The sequence below is a fragment of the Drosophila elegans genome, unplaced genomic scaffold, assembly GCF_018152505.1.
Source record: "Drosophila elegans isolate 14027-0461.03 unplaced genomic scaffold, ASM1815250v1 contig_476, whole genome shotgun sequence".
Classification (NCBI taxonomy): Eukaryota; Metazoa; Arthropoda; class Insecta; order Diptera; family Drosophilidae; genus Drosophila; species Drosophila elegans.
The window spans coordinates 20,731,055-20,747,513 of NW_024545863.1; the positions used below are offsets into that span (position 1 = coordinate 20,731,055).

Here is a 16,459-nt window from a genome sequence, read left to right on the forward strand (position 1 = left end):
CGACTTTTAAAAGCTTAAGGACTGTTGCAAAAAATTCTGGATTCTGTGTTATAAATCTAAATAATTTATGTGTTATTTCTTATGGAAAGAAGTCGCTCATTGATAAGTAATTCTTTAAAATCAATAATGACGCTTTTGACTCTGCTTACTCATTGCTTATAGGAACAGTTGCAAAAAACAAATATATTAAAACACTTATATTTTAAGATTTTTAAATAGCCTTAAAAAAAGTGGAATGGTACTTCTTAAAGTAAATTTTAATATTGATTTTAGCTGTTCACAGTGATCTTACTTTTTTCGTGCAAATAAGGTATGGAAAATACGTCGCGTGGTACAAAACGTGCACAGCACAAGCAATCACAAATAACAACAATAGTTAATACAATCACGAGTACAGAAATCACTCAACAACCCAAAATGAAATATAAACGAAATGAGTTTCACAAATGTCACGTTTTATGTAACATTCGTTTGTTTTAGTTTCGTTTACCTATTGCATTTTGGTTTGAACGAAATAAATTTATGCCGTATTAATAAAAATTGCATACCCAAAAAACAACAAAAAATTAAAATATACAGAGCACAAAGGCAAATGACAATTACTTCTCATAAAAAAAATCGACTTTAAAATGACTTTACCGGCATCAGGAAATTAAATTTTGTCAAAAGTTTAAAAAACCCACTGCGTACATAAGACCCATCAGAATAATTGTCGGAGGTACAAAAAACAAAAATGCGAACGCTTAAAGCAAAATGCAAAACAAACATGAAAGAATGCAAATAATATGTAAACCACATAGAAACGTGCGATCAATGATGGGCATTGAATTTAAATGAGATAACCAACGGAATTGAATGGATAAATTTGCAACAATGCAAACGTTGTAGGATTAATGGTATTATTTGTTTGTAAACACGGTAGCTAACACTTTGAACTTTTTTTTACAATAAGTAACAATTAATTTTATAAAAATATGGTTTTCTTCCTAAACACAATACAACTACAATAAATGTAATTTAAATTTAAATGTATTGTTTTGTCCCTTATTTATAGTCAAGACCGGAAAAGTACCCTGAAGGTTTCGTTATCAAACCAGTTTTTTTTTTTATTAAAATGGGTAAAACACAAAAGCCAATTATTTTCCATCTCTTGACGTGCCAGTGTAGAGTTCAACACAAAGTAAATAAAATGCTGTTACAAAGTAAAAACTGTGTCGTGGGGTAAACTACAATTGCTGCCCATAAAACAACAGGCAAACCTTAGTCCGGAGTTTACTAGCCTGGTCTGACGCTGATATCCGAGTGATTCATGAACTCGTTTGCAGTTTGGTTCCATTCGATCCACCGCCTCGAGGCCCATTGACTTTGAACGAGCTGTGAGTATCTTCTCAATAATTAGTTTGTTCGTTTGCCTCGCTAATTATGCTGAAATATTCAACTGGAAACAAGTTAAACTTGTCGCCTTGTCGCTGTGGCTGTGGCTTTGGCACTCATTTGATTGAGCTGAGAGCGCACACTCCCCAAAGTGAATTCTTCCGAAAACGGTGTTAAATTTTTGAAATAGCTCTTTGGTTCTAGGCATTAATATGCAGAGCATCGTCTGAAGTCGTGGGTTCGGGTTCTCGACGAGCAGGAAGCATCTACACCCGGCACATGCCACACGGCTTCCAGCTCTAGAGGTGCTATTTGGTATGGATGACCTGTTGTGAGGTAAAAGTTGTTGTATCATATATGGGAGAGTGAGAACTTCCAGCTTGGAATTATGTCTGTTTTGATTACCGCCAGTTATGAATGCACTTCGAGAAATTGTGCAGAAAACAAACGGATCTATGTGAAATTATGGGTAGTATTTAGTTGTATTACTTTAAAACAAAGTAATAGAAACCTCCAAAAATAGTTGGATCGTTTTTGAGACTATACCATATCATCAACGTATATAAATAATTATTCATATTTTATTATTTGTCCTTTGGCTTCTTATGTTTTATATATGATAAAGTTATATTACATAGCCCAACTATATTCTAATTGTGGTGCTCCTATAACATTATTCGCACTGAATTGTTTTTATTGAATTATTCTTTTTGAATTATAGGTGTTAATCGTGTTTTGTTTGTGTAGGATGCAATTAAAAACTTAATTGTTTTGCCTGAGTGACTAAGCATTCCTTATAGCAACTCACATTTTTAATTTGGTAGCTTAAATTAAATCACTAATAAAATCCTTCCCTGATATACTTTTCCCACACTCGTCTAGTCTTGAACTTAAGCCCTAGTCATAACCATAACTTGCCGCTTGCGCCACCCAATTTCTGACCCGGCTTTTAAAACTGCCATATCACTGGGTGTTTTCTAATCGGTCAGTGCCCTGATTCCGTTTCTCACATTATTGTGAACTGCATTGACCGTTAACGGGGCATCGGAATTTTATCGCATATTGTGAAGATTCTTTCATTAACTGGCCATACAATCTATATATACAGTGTATCATTGAAGTGCGTGATTAATCAGAAATACAATTTTAGCAGGGCGTTTTCATGGAAAAGTGAAAATCATTGTTCAATGTGTTTTGTAGCTTAAGCTAATGAAGCGCATTAAACGGAGCTTGGTTGTTTATGTGCGTTTGTGTGTGTGTTTCTGTATCTTGTAGATACTTGGCCAGACTTTAGCTGCTGCCATTGTTGGTCTTGTCAGCTTGTTGTCTGTGTTCTGAGCCAGTGACATAGAACTCCACACGATGGGGCAAACACAGATACTCGAACAAACACAAGCACAAGCACATCTGGAAGATGGGAAGAAAGTTCGGTTCTGGTCCGCTCGGAAAGGTTAATGAGTTATAAAACTTATGGCACTTACTTTGTTTAGTGTAAACGATACGCATTATTAAAATGCCTTTATGCGTGTCTGTGGTTCTTGTCTACTGTTTGCCGTGTGTAATTTTCGTGTGTCAGATAAAATTTGGCTTTAGTAGACTACCGCTACCGCTACAGACACAGATACAGATACAGATACAGATACAGTTGTCTTTATGCCCGTTGCTTTCTTGCGGCTTTTGTTACGCTTTCCAGAACATGACTCGGAATTTTCGGCACAGCTTTCGTTCTTGCCTAATTCCACACGGCAGCAGCTTTCTTAACTGATGAATAAAGACATCTGCAAGCGGTCGCCAAGGAGAACATGGCTTAAATGGCATTTAAAGAGCAGAGCGAAATGGCCCCAGAAACTGTGTCAAACCTTTTGGAGAGAAGTGCAGAAGTCGAGCAGAAAAAGAACTGAAATAGAAACAGAAACAGAACAATGCCAACGAAAATGGGGGCCAACAAACGGGGCAGTATTTAGGCAGTCAAAAGGTTGCAAACACAAAAGCGTAACTGTGCAGCCAGATTCTTTTCCCATTCTAGTATTTTTTTTTGTTGCTGGTTGTAATTAAATCTTATAGAATGTCCGGACACACGAGAATAAGCCAACACTGTTGTGGCTCTGCACCTTTCTTTTTCGTGCGTTTGTGTCCGATTGCAGCAACATCGTTTTGGCCATGCTTGAGTTGCTCCTACAGTTCTCTTTAATATTACTCGATTTTTTTGTGTTGTTTTCGCTTTTGGCTTGGGTTTGCGTTTGGGTTTCGGTTTTTAACTTTTTTGCTATTTTTTTCGGCTCTGAAAAACCCGTACTGAAAAAGGCAACAGCCCAACCGCATCATAGCCAAAGCCCAGCCTTAAAATATCCACTTAACAGGCACAGCTGCAGCTCAGCCCTAAATGGGCGTGGCTAGAGCTCTAACCCCTGCCATCCGTCCACCCACCCCACGCTTAGAGTGTGTGTGGCAACAAAGGGCAGACAGGGGGCCACCTTGAGGTGCCACTTTCGGTTGGAGCCAATTCCAGTTGGGTTTACCTAATGAGTAATGGTTAGAGGCGTCTTTTCATACCATTACCTATGTCAGAGCTAAACAAAGAAGCTAAGTGAAAACGAAAATTTAAGTATTTTAAACATTTCCAAGGGGTTATCTATTTCACTTGATATTTTATTTATACCCATTATTCTCCACGTAGCCCCTTAATGAGTTTTCGGTTTAATGTGTCTGAATGTCAAACGTGATAAATGAGAACTATTGGGTTAAAGCACATCTATTATTATTAGCTCTATAAAGATTCAGGAATCTACCCATGGATAACGTGCTTTAGCTAATGAGGTTTTGGTGTTTAAGCTTTAATTATGTTTATTAATATTAATATGACAAATACAATAAACTTTTAAATATAGAATTTCTATACATTTTATTAATTAGGCAGAAGATTAAACTTAATTTCAAGACTTTCCTTAAGTTTAGGGTATTAAAAGGCACGTAATTTCCCGAAACTCGTTTTTTCCAAGTGTGTTTTCAGCGAACTGCATTGAGTTTGACAGTTCACCCCAAACCAGATTCAGAAGTAATAAAATGGCGTGGCTCGTCAGTTTGTCAACTGATGGGTTGCAGACAAAGCGATTTAGGTTTTATTTTTGCCATTTGGGCTATTTCTGACGGTGCGTTCTCGAAATGAAATCTACCCAAATTAAACATATTAAGATGGACAGCGCAGTTATCCTTTTAATTGGTTAATCAATGCCTGGCTTATAAATAGACTAAAACAGCATTTGTTTAAAATGCCTGAAAGAGGTAATCACTATTGTCTAGCTTTATGCTATTTTTGCAAACTTTTGTAAATTATTTTACTTTTTACTTTGCATTTCCCGCCAGGTGCGGCTAATGGATGCATTGACAAACAGACATTCAGTGTTTAAGGCCTTTATGTAAGCAAATTTATTAGGCCATTAAAAGTATAGCATTTCAAAGTCAAAATCCGATACGAATTACCTTTCCCCATTCAGGCAATGCATTTTGTTGGGTGCACAGAAAAATAATTAAGACTGCAGGTTTTTTTAGTATTCAATTGAGCTATTTTAAAATAAAGTCTTGACGGTCTCAGGTTAAATTTAAACAATATTTGTTGGCCCCAGTGCATTTAAAATTTTTCCTTCTGCGTTGATGTAATTAAGTTTGTTGTGGCCATTAAATCTGTATTTACAAACAATTGTTGGGCAGAGGCAGGTACTAGAATTCTGGCAAATACAAATGTAATTCAATGTTGAACTTTTGAATTTCGAATTTTGTTCTCTGGGCAACCGAAACTATGATACAATAAAATTTTATTGAGAGCTAGAACGGCAGCTAGTAGCTAGAAGCAATAAATGTGTCCGGCAAACGACACTGACATACAGATATGCCAGATCCCATAAGCTGTATGTTGTTGGGAATGTACGAGTACATCGCATGATATGCCAAGTAAAAAGTAGCAGTGAGCTGATTGTTTTGCATTTTGTTTTTGTTTGGCTTTGCTGAAGCGTGACGCGACCAAGCTAAAAATTAAATTTTCAAAATGCATTACTGCAATTCCATCTATAGCTCTACAAATTTCTTATACAATATATTTTATTGCAATTTCAGTTACAAATAAAACTGCTGATTGCCTGCAACTTCCGTTGCGGATTTGGTTTGGAAAAAAAGTGCAGAATGTCGATAAATGTTGAAAATAAAGTAAATTAATAAATGCGCTTAACTGGTGCTCGAAAACAACTGAACACATGAACAGCACTCGAAAGGCAAACAGTAAACTTTTGTTGAGTTGGATTTCATTTCGGATCCGGCCTCTTGGCCAATCCACATGTGTTGGTCCGAACATGCCGTAAAATTAATTTTACGCACGGCCTCGAATCATGACCAACTGAACATTATAGTTTATTTTATTTCTGTCGAAGAAGCTTGAAAAGTTCAACGAGTGATTGAGTTGTGGAAAAGTTGTTGATCGGAAAACGAAACCCTTTCCACACCGATTCACTTCGAGAGTCGTAGGGCATCCAAAAGTAATTGAAACTTTGCAGGGCTGCAAATTACATTAATTAAAATTCCGATTATTGAAAAACAAAGTCGTTCTGACTGTTTTAATTATGCTGATTATCTGTGTGCGCTGCCATCATGGTAAATTATTAAAAATAACCGAATTAGAGCAATTTTCGTTTTGGGTCTGTTCCGATATAAAAATAGCCGCCTTATTTATAAGACTCCCATTATTTTTACCCCACACTTGCTGCTAACGGTTTTTGTTTTTTTTTTGTTTTTGTTGCCACGAAGTTGCTGCAAAACAAATTAATTCAAAATTGAATTTTCGGTTTTGTGGTCAATGGAATGGAGGAAGCGAGACAGCGAGAGATAGACAAGAATAAAAAACGCAATTGTTTACTTTTAATTATGAAACCACCACCAAGGACTGAGCGAAGCTGATAGAGCTCAGGTTTCTTATTTTAGTTTTGTTTGCCGTTGCCACTGCCGCGGCCACAGCTACTGGTGATTTTGCTGGCGCTTCTGCTGTTTATCAATTTTCAATATTGACCTTTGCTGTTTTGTCTTTGTTTTTGCTGTTACTGTTACTGTTACTGTTACTCTGCTCTTTTCGTTTTGGGCTTAGCTAAGCTACATTAAATATACACACAACACCACGCCGTGCAAGCGATTGCGTTGTGTTTGCCTTGTGGCCGCTCTTTTCCGCTCTTCACACCTTTTCGGACTCTGCGGGGAGCCACCTGGCGGGGATTCGGGCAACTAGGGCGGGGAGTTGGATAGTACAGCAGTGCGAGCGATAGGAAGAAATACACACAAATATTTGCGCTATGCAAGGTGACATTTTTCGGGGTTTCTCTGCCACCACACACTTTCTGCTCTTTTTTTTTATTTCAGCAGCTATTAATAGGGGGCTTTTGGTCGATTGGACTAGGGCATGGGTACAGTGGGCCCCAGTGAAAGTTATTTGCAATATTCATTTTTGAATTTGAATATTGATTTCATCATATAAAAATCAATAAATAAAAGAAACAAATGGCCATATAAGCCCTTGAAAACAATTTACAAGCTTATGCAATTTTGCTTTAATTAACTATGCAACTAAATAAATTTTAAATATTTATTTCTTAAAAAATTGCTTCAATAAAAAATCTGTTAAATAAAACTTATGATAACACAAATGTATAGCAGTCACTCAAGAAAAGTACTGGATAAAGAATGCTGAGTAAATAAATTTGTAATAAAATATTATCTTTTATTTTTTTTCAGCTTATGTAAGTTATTTCTAAAGTATTTTACACACAAAAAGCAGGGCATTAAATAACCCTTAGTTAAGATCTTTGGCATTGCTATTTTTGTTTAGCTTATGCCGAAAATAAAACCGCCATCATGTTGTCAATTGAATTGGAGCGTCGATTTCAATTTCTAGACATTCTGCAGGCTCCCTTTCCATCGCTCGCTATCTCTCTGCTTGCCCTGCTCTAATTTAATTGCAGTGCAATGTGTGAATATATCTTTAGATATGTATGCACATGTGCAAATTTACACAACTGCAGTGAGCGTGTGTATTTATGCGTAGATATTTTTGCTGATTGATTAGTCACAGAAAGTTTAATGTCGATAGCAGAGTGCACTTAACCCATTTAGCTGCACAAAGGGCGATAAAATAATAGCATTTAATTAGATTTCATTCAGCGTATTGTCAAGTTTTGAATTGGCCTGCCATTTGTCGGCTGCCTGTTTGTTTCAATTTCCTTTTTATCGATGCTGTGGAAAATCAGTTCTGCTTTTGCTTTCTAATGACTTGCGTTTCAATGAAAGTTCAATTAGTGTGTGCACAGAGCGAAAGTTTTCGGCAACACAACAAAGAAAGTGGCAAAAAGAAAAAAAGGCCAAAGCGGAACAGTAAATATATCTGGTCGTACTTAAGGGCTTTTGTCCTCCCCGGTCATCTGAGTTTTCTACGCTTTTTATCGCTCATTTCCGCTTCCAATAGTATCGAACATAAGCGGATTCTTTTGGGTCCCTCATTAACATTTATTTGGCCTTGCGGCATGCCAGAAAAAAAGGATGTGTCTCCGCATCCGCCAACTGGTGCACATTCAATCTGACTTTTATTGAATTCATTAAAAGCATTGCACCCTTTCCACTTGATTTTTATTTAATCTTTTTTTGGTTTTCCCAATTTTTTTGTATTTTTTATTTTGGCTTTGCTGACACTTAAACAATTAAATTGGGATTGTTTGGGGGAGAGGGGCGGCTAGTCCTGTTTGCATTGCATTTTCTCTGGCAAGTAAAAAATTCGCAAAAACTATATGGCATGAATGTTATTTAAAATGTAGCCATCTCTTGTCTGTCTGCCTCGCTCTCCAAAATGTCATGTCGTCTGTGTGTGCAGATTTGGTTTGCAGATTGTATTTTTTTAAATTGGTTTATCCGTTGTTATTGTTCCAATTTTTTATTTCATTTTCTCCCTTTGGGATTGGGTGTACAAATGGTAGTTTTTGTGTTTATTTTTTATTTTGCCAGTTCTGGTTGTAAGTTGTATGAAATTGTCACACGGGGCGTATGAGTGATATGCAAATGAATTTTTAATAGAGGTTAGATGGAGCCATTACACAGGTAAATGCAGTAATTGCCATGTTATGTGTTTAGTTAAGCAATAAAGGGCATTTCGGTTGAATAAACAAGAGGCATTTCGATCCAAAAGGCTGAGAGAATTCAGGCTTATTTAACATTTCTGGACAAAGAGACTTAGTCAATTTATAAAAAAAAAAAATCTTCTCTTAACTATTCTTTTACTAGTTAAAAATTTTGGCCGTTTTAAAGACATAAAATTATTGTTCACTTTAGAATTTATTTTATTTTCCTTGTTTGATGGTAGCCTACATAGACTTATTTTAGAGCTTAACAACAATTAAAAATTTTCTCCCTTTTACGTAATATGTTAGCTAACGTAAGTCTGCTTACCAAAATTTTTTTTTTTTAAAAAGCAGCTTTTCTGCTTTTGTATTTCCCCTTCTTAATCATTTTTCGATTGTAATCAGTTTATGATTGGCTGTTTTTGTGGTCACCATGCTGATATAGAAAAAGTGTCATATATTGCTGATGTTTATAATATTTAATTAAAGTAAAAACAAAGTGATTACGATAAACTGCTTGACAAATAAAGTGAGAGGAAAAAAATTAAATAAAATAAAATTATCGGTAAAACAAATTGAAAAATGATTAAAATTTACCATAATGGGTGAATAACTTGTAAGTGCCATAGTCGTCTCTTAACATAAGTTTTTTTTTAACACACATATATATATATATATAAGCATTTTGAATTTATTGATGTACAGTTGTGAGCAATTTACATGACACGTTATTGTTTGTTTTTTGCATTCTTTTTGCGGCATTGCAAATCAATTCTGTGTACGCAGAAGAGCGATAAAGCCATTTGCATGGCAATCTTTCCTTTGTTGTTGTGCACTTAAATTTTAATTAATGAATTTGTTATCGTTTATCGTCATGGTGACAGCAATTGTTGCCATTTCCCTAGCCCTGCCACTGTCACTACTGATACCATTTTCTCCGGGCAATCTAATTGTTGGTTACAGTTGCCCTGTCGCATCAATGCCAGTTGTTTGCCACAGCCATTGTCTGTCAAAAATTTGACAAGTCACGCGAATGGGAGATGTGTCAGAGCACTTGGAATATGGGTTAATAATACCCTACGAGCAGGGAGCTAATGGTTTTGTGATGGCAAAAAGGGGCAGGAAATGATGCCGAAGTTGACAAAGGTTAATTGAGACCTTTAGGCGAAATTTAAAGGATCATGGAAATGGTTTTTGGTTTAGGTAAGGCATTGCGTTATGAAAGCGTAGTTGAGTTTCAATAAAATCGGTTTAAAAGTTTTTAGGAGAAGCTTTGATTTTATAATTATTTTCGGAGATAATTTAAGTTATCATTTATCGCTAAAATATCTTAAATAAATTAGAATTAGAAATTTAAATTTTGTTTTATTATTTTCACTTAGCCCATATTTAAATAGAATGGACTTATAAAAACAAAAACACACAACCGAAATAAGTAACCGAAATAAGTAACCGAAATAAATAGCATTATTATTGATAGTGTTCTGTTAATAAACTTTTAATTCTATTTTTATTCTGATGAATGTCATCATGTTAAATTAAGCATTTTCAATGCAAAGCAAAAGAGTAAGTCGCATTTATTGGGTTTTAAGATTAACTCTTCAATATTGAGAAAAATAAACTGACTGATGCCAACCTGTAATTTTTTAAAATTCAGAGCCTCGGGATATTTCTTAAGCAATTTGTATTTAACCAACTAGCGTTATGCAAGTGACTCGCACTCGAAGTGGCTTTAGTTAAAAGACCCTCTTCTGGGTGCAAGTGTCGCATGTCAAAAGCCACTTGAACTTCGCTGGCCAACTGAGGTAATTCAGCTCAAAGCAGCCTCTCTAGTTTCGCTTAGGCCGTCTTATTATTTTTATGGCGTTTTAATGGCTTAATTAAACAATTAACCAGACGCACCACGATAGTTCAATTATGTAAGCAGTTTGCCAAGATGCCAACAATTAAAATTTCATTACAGCGGGATGCGATGGATTGTGGGGCTGTATGGCTGTGGAAAACCGAGAAAAGCTGCATAAGCAGCTGCAGTTGTTTTTCCCTTTTGCGGCAACAAAGAATCTAATTGTATATCAAGTGCAAGTGCAATTGAACAAGTGGGTTAAGCGGGCAGCAGGGGGTAAAAGAGGGCAAAAGAGGCGGGGTTGGGCTTCTGCCTCAATGAATCGAGCAGAGCTGGCAAATACAAACACAAACACCATGTTGGGCGCTACTTGTAAACTAATTCAATTAACGTCTAAGCCGCTTAACATCATCAAGTGACCCAGTCTGCCATATTCTCAGAACCCCAGAACCTCAGAACCTCCACCCATTTGGGTCCGCTTTAAGCCGCTTTAAAGGGTGACCCACAACTGGTTGAATTTAATGTTATCTTAATTAGCCAGGTATGCACTTTAAATGTATTGAATGTTGTGCAATTCCCTATGCCAACCGGTTGGCACACATCTGCCGAATGCTAAATGAACACATTCAAAAACTCAAACTCAATCTCAGGCTGTCAGTCGTTGTCACATCAAGTGCATTAAACTGGTTTTTCGGTTTCTCCACCGCCCAATTGTAGGCGGAAGTTGGTGACGGTTGGTAGGCGCAAACAAAACGAAAACCAAACAAAATTGGGTTAAGCAGTTAATCAAAACCCGCTTGGCATTTGCATATTAATCAAGTTTACAATTTCCTTGTTCTCTTTGCAGACGAATTCCCCGAAGAGACATTTAGCCAAGGTGAGTGAAGTGGGAATTTTGTTTTTGATTTGCGTCTCTTATTAACATAAAACACACACAAACACTGAACAGATTTAGCTCCCATTATTTACGCCAAATTTTCACACAATCCGTTTTATCAACAACCTCCTGATAATTGGCCAAAGTCTCGTTAAGGCCCGGTCATGTGCCGGGGCTCTAATAAAAAATAATTTGTTAACCCTACATACTATTTTTGGGGTTCATGGCTTTTCTGTGTGTCAGCCGGGGCTTTGGCACGTCGTTGTCGGATAAAAAACACTTGAAAAATATTCCAAACTGTAAAAATATATACAAAACGCAAAATAGAAACCCTTTAGTTTCCACATCTCTCACATGCAAATGTAAACACCTCGACTAAGTATTGATTTAAAACGAGAACAAAAAAGTACTGCAAAGTTTGTCAGTGGCTGTGGCGAGAAATCGTCGATGAATAAAATGCACATAAAATATAACGTTAAATTTAACAATTGTGTAAATTTGAAATAAAAAGCGATGAAACAGTTGGCAATTAAAAAAGTAAACTTAACCTTTATTTAAAGGCAACTTTGTGTATTAAATGCATTTATTTGGTCAGTACTTATGTATCAATTTTGGAAAGGCAGTTTTTGTATAAGTCTTTAAGCTTCTGACAACGATTTAAAGGTAAATTATATTATAAACTAAGTTTACTTTTACTACTTATTTTAAACTTTTATTATATACAACTATTATCCTAATCCATATTCTAATTTTGTGATGGCAATTTTGTAGGCCAATATTAAGTAAGCTGTCTTCCTCCAATTCGTGCTTGACTGTAACACACACCAAAAATTATTTATCAACAAATTTGCTTAATTTTAGTGCAAATAAATTTACCTTTACTTAGCACATTTGCCTAGATATTTGTGGCTGTTTTGTCAATTGGCTAATATTTGCTTATAAAAATGTATGTATGTATGTGTGCGCTGGGCCCATAAAGCGGTTGTAAATTGGGTTAAAATTTGACGAAACCCGTCTACGAATATTCTGTTGCGTATGTGGATCATGCATAATCAATGACAACATTTGTGCCAACAAGAGTCGCAAATAAACATTGTTGAATTTGCTATCTCTGTTTGGCTTTGCATATTTCAGCAGGGGGCAAGAGCTAAGTAAATGTTTGCCAATGGCTCACAGCCAACCGGATACTGGGCGAACCAAGCACTCTGGATCTTTGTTATCTAATCCGGCCAATGCACATGAGGCCCGAGTACTTCAAAGCGCTGATAAAAGATGACATGGTTTTCCCTACCCAAGAATCCATTACGGCACCATTATAAATACCTTAATCAATCACACAAACGTATTTACACGTGCTACGCTATCAATGCAAATTGCTTATCACAAAACCCCTAATTAATACCACAAATGAGCAAATTGCTATGAAAAAGATCGAATAAAATCTATTGAATTTAAATGCGCTACAATTAATTAAAACTCTGCTAGCTGGGCCATTGAAATCAATAGCAAACGCAAACAGTTGCGAATTATTCGACGGAACGTATAAACATTTGTTCATATTATTTGCCTTTTGAAATGGCTGCCAAACGCAATGTTGTCCAAATGTAAATATGGAAAAATCTATTTTTGATACTCAGAGAGGTAAAATTGCAATTGAAAGCTGTAAATGTTGGTAATTATTATGCACATTTGACCCACTTTGACGACAATGATGGAGGAATGAAGGTTGTGGGGGGAAATGTCAAAAAGGAAGTTGGCAATTATGAGCAGACAATAGAGTTTTTGGCAACATTTACCATGTGGCTTTGTCCAGCCAGTTGATTTATGCATGCCATTGTACAGTCTCATTATTGTTGTTTGGATTTGGACAGGTGTATGGATGGGTGGATGGATGGATGTGGTATTACCGGAATTCAAAATGAAATTCTCAGAGGTACTTACCAGTTTATTCAAATTTCAAATGCTAAAACCTTTGCCACAATTGACACGCTTCTGGCTGTGCGTGCCTACACTTGGGGAAATTAAGCTTATTAAAGAGAACTCTATTTTTAATATTTTTAAAACATTGCCTGTTAAAAAAAGGGCTTAGGCTTAAACAAAAATCATTTTAAAATCTTAATGCCTATGAGGTAAATGCTGTCATAGAAATAAAATTATATTTTAAATAGCTTTTTCACTTTAATTTACTAATCGTGGTAAAAGAGTATATTTACTAAGAATGCTTAACATATTTTAAATTTAAAAAGTATAAGTTTAATGTAATTAACAATCATTGTAACGCTCTTTTATTTTCTTCTTGTGTATGCACGTTATCTTACACGCACGCATATTTGGAAAATATGTATAACCCTCAACTCCCCCAAAATTGAGTGGAGCAGGAAACTTTTAGCGTTTGTCGAAAATTGAAAACGTGTGCAAGAAAACTAATTTGATGAGCAAATATCGTTTGGCCAGGGCTAGGAGCAAACTTTGCTTGAAGTCGATTCTTTACATATTTTTTCCAGCTTTTTAGTTCGAGCAGCTAGTTCAATGCGATAAAAGATATGTGTTTTCCCTCCAGTGGTGGCAGAGTTTTGCAGTGATTTTCGGCTCAATATGTTTGCAGGGGGAATTATGCTGATTGCCTCGCGTGTAGATTCTGTTTATGCAAATGTTACGTGCAGAATGGCCAGGGAAATGCTATGCCGAAAATTAAAAACCCAGCCAAATTATGCAAATGAACTTTTGCCCCCCAAAGGTCAAACGACAACAGGGGAATACAAGGTAATTAAGCCATTTGCTTTGAGCCTCGACACTGCAATTAGCAGCGAGTTTTCTTCTGGCCAACCTTCGAGGCCGCCCCTTTCCGAATCAAAATTAAGGTGTCAACGTATTTGGCCGGCTTAAGTTTTCCCTTGCAAAATAATATAAAAATAACAAGACTGCGGACGAGAAAAAATCGCACTAAATGAACGGCAAACAGCATTAAAAAGCTTTGGCCGGGGAAATATGCTAATTTTATAACTCGACATTGAAACGTGGCCATAATTGGGCCAAAAGTCAGAGTCAAAGTTTGAGGTTAGGAGCTTTTGTCTTGCCGAGCAGATTTGTCCCGTTTCTGTTGTTTTTGTTACCAAGCACATAATTAGCTCGGCCACGTTGGTTGCATTTATTGCCGGTTGTTGGCAAAGTTTGCCAGAGTTTGGTTAATTTTTTTGTGCGGGTTATGCCTTTGTTGTCATTGAGTTTTTTGATCGGCTAGAAGTTTTTTTGCTTTCGGTTTTCAAGCTGTGTTTTGTTTGAGTTTTAGCATAAAGCTGTCAAGCAATCCTTTTTCCAACTAAACAAGTTGGTAATGTCGTTGTATGGAGCTTAAAGTCACATTCGAATTTTGGAATGGCTGGAACAATGCATTTGAAACTAGCTTAAAATATTTGCAAGTGTTGGTAATTTTCTCTCTGCATTTGCTTGGTTTATAAAAATATAATTTTCCAGGAATTGCGCCTTTTTTGGTTCTGATAACAAATATAGCAAATTTTTAAATATTTTAAATCAGAATGGGCTTATATTAGTCAAAATTATGTCCATTCTTTTCTTAACGATTATCATTAACATAAAACATTAAGACAATTTAAAGAGGCCATTTGTGAAAGGAAAGCATTAAATAATAAGTTCTTATGAAACTATCAAAAATCATAAATCAGGAGACACATGGTTTGTTTTTTGTCAGAGCTTTTGTTTTGATAAAAATATTTTCGATGAAATGTAATTTCACTTTAGAAGTTTAAGATATTTCGAAACATATTTTCGGTCGAAACAAAAAATACCGAATGATTTGTTGAATATTCCATAGTCGCATACCCCGGGCTTCTCTTGGCGTACCAATTATCTGGGAAATTAATTGACTACAAAACGTTCCACTTGGCTCCACTGGCAGTCGTCCCTGGGAAGCAATTTGCGTTTCGAACACTTTACAAGTTGGGCCGCCTTCACCCACTCTGCACTCACGACCATATTCCTGTGTATATAACCTTTTAAATCTGCGTTGTCACTAGCACAGGACACACAGAAAAGGAAAAATACATAAACTGTCATAAAGTAGCAATAATAATCCTTGAGCCTATGTCGAGAGCGTTTTACTGAATTTTTATTGACTCGACAAGCGGAGAGAGTAGTCAGGGAGGAAAGGCGGCCAGGCGGCAAGGCGGCCAGCCATTCAGACATCAAGGCATCCGGGCGGGCCACTTCAGCTGTCAGGACAACAAGGACAACGAGCAGAAGGACGGCAGGAGCAGACAATGGCTCTGGGCCCAATAAAAAGTCGTCATCATAATTTCGTTCAGCCCGACACTAAAGTGGCCAGATTCGCCTTGAATCCGGCCGAGAGCCAACTTAACCGAAAGTAAAAGCCGTGCCGTAAATGCCCGCTGTTTCAGGCACATAATTCGCACATTTTGACACGGCTAATGGGCGTGGCAATCGCCCCGAACACCACGGCGTATGCTTAATCATTATTTGGCCTGCGGCTTGGCAACTTCTTTTGTCATCACCATCATCTACTGCCGCAGTGTTGATTTTTATTGTTAGCAAAATTATTTTTTAATTAAATTTTTACGACACGCGTGCCCTGGAGAAAAAAAATGTGAGAAAAGAAGCCTCAAATGGGCAGCGGTCAAAACTTGAATCTTGCGGCTGTGCCAGAAAAACTTCTGCCTGGAATTTTTTTTCTGTCTGTTATTTGTTATGGTTTTTTTGTTTTTTTTTTGTTTTTGTATAGGTCTGGGAGAAAGTGTTGTTTGCCCGTTTGGTCGCTGCGGGCTGCTTGGCGTGTTTTCTGAATTTTCCTGCACATAGGCTCAAAAAAGTTTGGCGGAGGGGGTTTGGGGGCGGCCAAGCCCCCTGGATTCCCTCTGGACACCCGACTGTAAATACATTTGAACCCTTTTTCACTCGTCTCGTTTTCCGACTCTTTTCCAATTTAATTCTTTTTAGTCGGTCCCGGCCATGTGGGCGTGTGAAATGCTGAATAAAAGGGACACGCACATTGTTTGATTGTGCTTTGAGGTCCTTGGAGCACTTTCACTACGAAGTGGTCCTGGCAGCGATGAAATCATTGGAAGTTCTTGATGACAGAGGCTAGTATTGTGTTCTTGAGGTATAGAGATATTACAATTAATGTTGCTGTATATCTTTAAAAATATTATGGGGATATATGCAATATGTTTAAAAAAATGATTGATTTTT

The 16,459-nt window shown here is 36.7% G+C and overlaps 1 protein-coding gene across 1 annotated transcript in view; it reads left to right on the forward strand.

The window, feature by feature from the left end:
• The window catches only part of LOC108147175 (extracellular serine/threonine protein CG31145), a 68,063-nt gene that overhangs the window by 5,640 nt on the left and 45,964 nt on the right, over positions 1-16,459 (forward strand). The window contains 1 exon segment of the mRNA XM_041709111.1: positions 11,207-11,236. The gene's annotated coding sequence lies outside the window, so the exon portion shown is untranslated.